Source organism: Salvia splendens, chromosome 2, assembly GCF_004379255.2.
Source record: "Salvia splendens isolate huo1 chromosome 2, SspV2, whole genome shotgun sequence".
Taxonomy (NCBI): Eukaryota; Viridiplantae; Streptophyta; class Magnoliopsida; order Lamiales; family Lamiaceae; genus Salvia; species Salvia splendens.
In genome coordinates, this window is record NC_056033.1 from 18,952,936 (window position 1) to 18,959,056 (window position 6,121).

General features: G+C 35.4%; 1 long non-coding RNA gene across 2 annotated transcripts; it reads right to left on the reverse strand.

Moving 5' to 3' along the window:
• Nucleotides 1-4,616: 4,616 nt before the first annotated feature.
• Nucleotides 4,617-6,121, reverse strand: LOC121762465. 2 transcript variants are annotated; one of them, XR_006042220.1, is made up of 4 exons: nucleotides 5,337-6,120; nucleotides 5,189-5,246; nucleotides 5,009-5,078; nucleotides 4,617-4,911 (listed from the first exon to the last, which is right to left on the reverse strand). It is a non-coding gene; the product is annotated as an uncharacterized LOC121762465 (long non-coding RNA). The 2 variants fall into 2 exon arrangements; XR_006042219.1 differs by having other exon boundaries at nucleotides 5,189-6,121.

A 6,121-nucleotide genomic window follows, 5' to 3' on the forward strand; every position in this document is an offset into this window, starting at 1 on the left:
GTCGAGATTGGTATACCGGCTATGATGAGAATTTTCTGAGCCTAAGAGCTTCCTGCTCTGATGCCATGTAAAGATAGGGTATGAAGATCATTCTTATTGATATTTTGAATGTACAGAGATCATACAACTTATATAGACTACAAATCATACAAATAAGGTAAACCTAATTTACATTAATGGCATTCTATCTTTGGTAAATATGCTTGCATATCAATCACATATAATCCTCCTGATTTCTTGCCTACAAATATAAATTTTATAATTTATTCAAATATATTAAAAAACTCATAAAAGTTATGTAAATTATTTTATAATTCAAAATTATATTAAAAATTATTACACATTCATATATAATTGAAGTGGGACGTATACAGAAAAAATGAAGCACAATATAGTACTCCATCTGTTCCATAGTAATATAGTCATTTTGTCATTTTGGTACGTTCCATAGTAATAGAGTCATTTCCCTCTTTAGTACAAGTCAACACATTTTTCCACACCTACTTTACTCTCTCTTACTTTTTTCTCTCTTCATCTCTCTACCTTTTTTCATTTTTCACTTTATTCACCATCTACTTAACTCACCTAACACAATTTTTCTTAATCTCCGTGTCGAAAAGAAACGTCTCCATTACTATGGAATGTGGAGAGTAGCAAATAATAATGAAATAATAAAAAATATATTAAAATAAACATAAATAAAAAAATGATATAGTTCACATCATTTTGAAAGAATGGTTCACATGATTTTTTTTGAAAGAATAATTTGCATGATTTTTGAAAGAATATATAGAGATAAATGTAATAATCATTGAATAAAATAAATTAATGATTAAAAGTAATAAAAAACCAAAAAATAATGTAGTGCAAAATTTTCGAGATTGAAAATGTGATGTTTGTCATTGTGCAAATTATTACAAAATCAAGACCTGTACTCCAATAATCAAGTAATAAGATAAGTCAACAATTAAAAGTGAAAAAACAAAAATAAAATATATTTCAATGTTCAACCAATAAAAATAAGACATGTGGACGTGCTTCCACTTTTTCTATGGGCGGCAGGGTGATACCAAACAATGAGGGGGTTGGATTAATTTATTTGTATTTATGGTTATTTTGTCTTTTATTGTGACACTCCTTCCACCGATGGAGGTGGTCTTACAATCGAGTGATATAGTGTTTATAAGTATTTATTTTGTCCATGTACTCCCCCATCAAATTAAAGATATTCATTTTCCTTTTTAGTTTGTCACAACTAAGATAACTCATTACTAAAAATGGAAATATTTTTATTTTTACTTTATTTCCTCCGTCCATAAAAAATAGTCTCATTTGTGGATGGCAATGAGAAATTAGTAAATTAAGAGAAAATGAGAAAAAATAGGTAAAGTAAAAGATGTGGAGAAAATGTAAGTAAAGTATGGGAGAGATGGGAAAAAGTGGGTATAGTATAAGAGAAAAACTTTCCATTTTTAGAAATAAGACTATTTTTGTGGACATCCAAAAATGGCAAAATGAGAGTATTTTTCGTGGACGGAGAGAGTATTATTTATTAAAATAAAAAATTTGGTTTTAGGCACGGGAATTTATGCAGTATTGTTTTGTGAGTTAATGAAAAGAGAGTAAATAAAGAAAGAAGAAAAAGTAGAGAGATTGTTGTTTATATTTTCAAAAATGTTTCATTTTTAATTAGACAACTCCAAAAAGGAAAACGTTTCATTTTTAATTGTACGTAGAAAGTAATACTTTTTATTCAACTAAACAATATAGTAACTTTTAGTTAATAAAATAATAGTAACTTTTACTTATAAGAATAATATAAAAAAATACTTAGAGATAGTGTTATACTGCAGCTTAAGGTTGAATAGAACCAATCGGTTTTATTGAAATTAGTGACCTTGTAACATACCACATTAATTTAACGCTAATCCATACTTTAATCGTTTTGTATGAGATAGTACTTTAATTTAAACTACTACGTTTGTTTACTTCAAATCTTTTTGGGTTATCTTAATAATCAAGAATCAAATTGTGAAAAAAAAAGTTGCTCGAAAAATTTACATGCAAAAAAGGCAACAAGTTGAGAAATTATCATCCCAAATACAAGTATAGTTAAATGGATATTTAAATGTTCATTTACACATAATGAGATAATAATCTTTGCAATAGGAATTATGACACTTTCCTAACAACCACGCTTCATTCTTGAATGCCCACATTTTTTCTCCAAACCATGTCCTGCATTCACAAGAAAAGGAGAGCTTGTCATAATAGAAGACAAACTACTTCCACACCCAAGTCAAAGAAGGAATACTTCACAAAAGAACAGCTTTGGCACCATCCTCTTTGTGGTGACACCAAAACACACACGTATGTATCATCTTTCAAACCATGCAAGACCAACCCTCCCCATGTGATAGGCTTTCACCTATCAAAGGAATTATTTGAAAGAAGAGGCGTGAAAATATGTAGATAGAAAAAGAGAACAATCCTAGTTGAAGTTCTAGGAGAGAGAATGAGAATTAATATTTTAATTCTTCATTCTGCTTGATAATAATAAAAGACTCCACACATATTTATAATATGTGTGGTACAAAAATATCTCCTATAAACTAGGAAAGCAAATAAAAAGTTAATTCTTCATTTGCTTGATAATAATAAAAGACTCCACACATATTTATAATATGTGTGGTACAAAAATATCTCCTATAAACTAGGAAAGCAAATAAAAAGCAAATCAAATCCTAACAACTATGGAAAGTAAATAAAATCATAACAACTAAATAATACTAAAACATAAATAAACTAAATAAATATACGGAGAGAATATCAGCCCCCTTCCTGAATAAAATAGAACATCAAGTCCCTATCACCATGCATACTCGAATAGTAAGTTAACTAACTTAACTAGCGTCAGAAGAACAAAGTCCCCAACGTGATGATCATGACGAATGTAAGAAGAAGAGCCTTTAATTACCTTGTCGCAACATTCAAGATCACTTGGTAAGAATCTCACTATAAATAGAGCATCCTACCTCCTCCTCTCCATCCCAATCTCTCACCAGTTTCATCATACAAAATATCCATTCCACCCACTAAATTCCATGCTTTCAACACATTCAAGTTTATTGGTTAAAAAAGCAAGTGCTTCAAGAGTCTAGCTAGCAAAGAGAGGAGAGTTGCAAATTGTTTTTTCAACAAGCTTTTCTCATCATCTAAGTAAGTTTTGTACCAAAAATCCTTTGTTCAATGCATGCAATCATTTAGTACATATCTCTGTCCCAAAACCAACACACAAACATGCATGCTTATTATTCCTTCAAGACTTCAACTTTTATGCATAGAATAGGAAAAACCTTTAGCTCTCTTGAAACACAAATGTATGGAGTCACGTAAACAAGAAATATACTAAACAAATAAGATATCGACCTCGATCCGGGTTTCTGCCCTCCGGCAGCGAGGCATCCGACAAACAACGACACTTCCAACCTTTTTCTTTTCTGAAACTTTTAGTAAAGATTTCAAAGTTTAAAACTTGTTTTGCCAATTAAAAGTGAAGCAACTCACCTCCCGCAACGATGACGGGCGACGGCAGCGACGACCGGTCGGCACCTGCGTGACAGGCGGCGGCCACTTCCGGCAGAGGCGAGAGAGAGGGAGTTGAAAGTGGGGAGGAAGTTTGAATTAGTTAGGTTTCATCTTTTATTTTCTTTATTGGGCTAAAAGATTGGACTTCAGATTATAATGTTTTGGGCCTCTCATAATTTGGACATTATTAATCAGGAAGGGGCCTTTTTACATTAAAATAGTTGAGCCTAGTCTTCTTCTAAATGTATCCTCTTGGGTTAGTCAGTCTAGCTTATTTTGTTGAGTCATAATTGAATAATTCTTGGAGTTTAGATTAATTATTTACTAAGCTTTGTTTAAGTTAATGTTTTGAAAGTAATTGCCTTATATTATTAAAGTGTGAGCTTCCATAATTGGAGCAAAGTAAATTTATAGTTATAACTAATTAATCTCTTGATTAATTAAAGAGTAAAGTACTATTTTGGTCCTAAACATATGGCCAAAATACGATGTTGGTTCAGAAAAATCAACTCTAAAACATACGAAATGTTGTCGATTAGGACCCTTTTGACGCATCCGTCAAGTCCTGGCGGTCAACCGCCAATTAGCAAAAATTGATCCGGTTAGCCTTAATATGAGATTATTAGTTACTTAATTATTTTCTAATTATTTTACTAAACAACTCACTTTTTAGTCACTTACTAATTGAATTTTAATAAAAAAGAAACACACATCAAAATCGATCTCTCTCTATTGACTCTTCACTTCACTTCACTTCACTTCAAAATAAAACAAAAGTCGACCTCTCTCTTCTCTCTCGTCACTCTCCTAAGAAACCCTAATTCCGACCAAGAACCAAGAACCAGCCAAATTCCTATAATATCCGCTCTTCTAATTATATTAGCCCTAAGCTTTCGTTGGATTTTTGGAACACATGTCACCTCCTAGTTATGTTTGATCAAGGATTTTTATTGCTTTTGTGTTTGCTTGACTAAGAAAATCATTGATATATAAATACTCTTGAATAAAAAGAGACGAACGAACCAAGATACAGTATGTGTTTTTTTCCGTTAAAGCAAAAGACAAGTTCATAATGGATACAAAATCGACACCCTGGTTTAGAACGAGTACAAATCCCAAAGCTTAATGCTCAATGCATAAGTGGAGGTATATGATTTAAGTATATAAAGTTTTTGTACAAAGGAATTTAAGAATACAAGATATACACTTGGGCATCTTCTCCCCAAGCCCGAATCACACCCTCCAAGGCCATGTCCGAAGCAGCCGTCGGGCCGACGGCAGCGAGCCCACGTCTCGGACAGCAACATGGCAGCCCAAGGTTCCCTTTACACCCGCAAAATACAAACAAAGCTAATTAAATCATTTGAGGTACCAAAAGCTAGCAAACAAGTTAAGTAAGAGTAAGGAAGGAGACAACTACTTTTAAGGAGACTAGGAGCCTTGCTCTAAATGACAGGTATGCTCCTGCACTTCCTCTCCTCAACCGAGAGCTGCATGAGAAAAACAAAGCCCTTAATTACTCCATGAAACAAGCCAAATGGCAGCTTACATATTAGAGACAAGAGAGCACTTGCTTTTCAAAAATAGAACCAGGACTTACCCAAATTAGAGTAGCCATCTCCTACTCCCAACAAACCCCCGCATCCTTCCTTGTACACCTGCAAAACCACCACCAAAATTTCAGTTAAAGTTGCTGCAGAATCATAAAAAAAAGGAGAATTTGCTGCAGGAAAAGAACAAAGAAATACAGCAGCTCCAATTAAGGCTTCACGAGTACACACTCTGCCTATAAAAACCCCCTCCACACCACCTATGAACTCCCTTCCACATACTTGGAATTTTTCCAGCAACATAGTGAGTTTTGAGAGTTAAGAGAGTTTGAGTTCTAGGAGCAGAGGCTCAAGAGCAATAGCTACTTTCAAGAGGTAACACTCCTTCCTCCATATGATAGAAACATGAAAGCATGAACACTTGAGAATCAAGTAGGCACAGCATTCTAAGCTTGAATCATGCCAGCAGGACGAAGTCCGGGTAGACGACGGCTGCTGACTTCGGTCACCGAAGGACGAAGTCCAAGGACGAAGTCCGGCGCCGTGTCTCACGCCAGAGTCAGCGTCGACGGCGACTCTACGAAGATGTTGGTGACAGCGGCTCGTCGCCGGTCCATAGCTGGCGACAGTGGCGGCTGCCCAGTGATGCAGCCGAGAGAGAGAGAGTGGCGGAGGTTTGAGCAGCTGAAGGGGCTGTCTGGGAGAGTAACGAACAACGTCGGTCGACCGCGAAAGAGGTCGCTTCGAGCGTGAATTTGCCGGAGAAGACGAGAGATGGAAGAGGCGTTGTTCTGTCCAGAAAAGAGAGAGCTGGACGGAGACGGAGGGTGCTGGCACGAGCCGCCGGCGACTCCGTGACGCCGAGGACCTGGAGCCGGCGACCAGGAGCAGCGGTGATTTCGCTGAGATGAAGGAGGGAGATGGGATTAGGGATTTCTTCCCCAATTTGAGAAATTGAAAACGAGAGATGAGAGAGACGGATA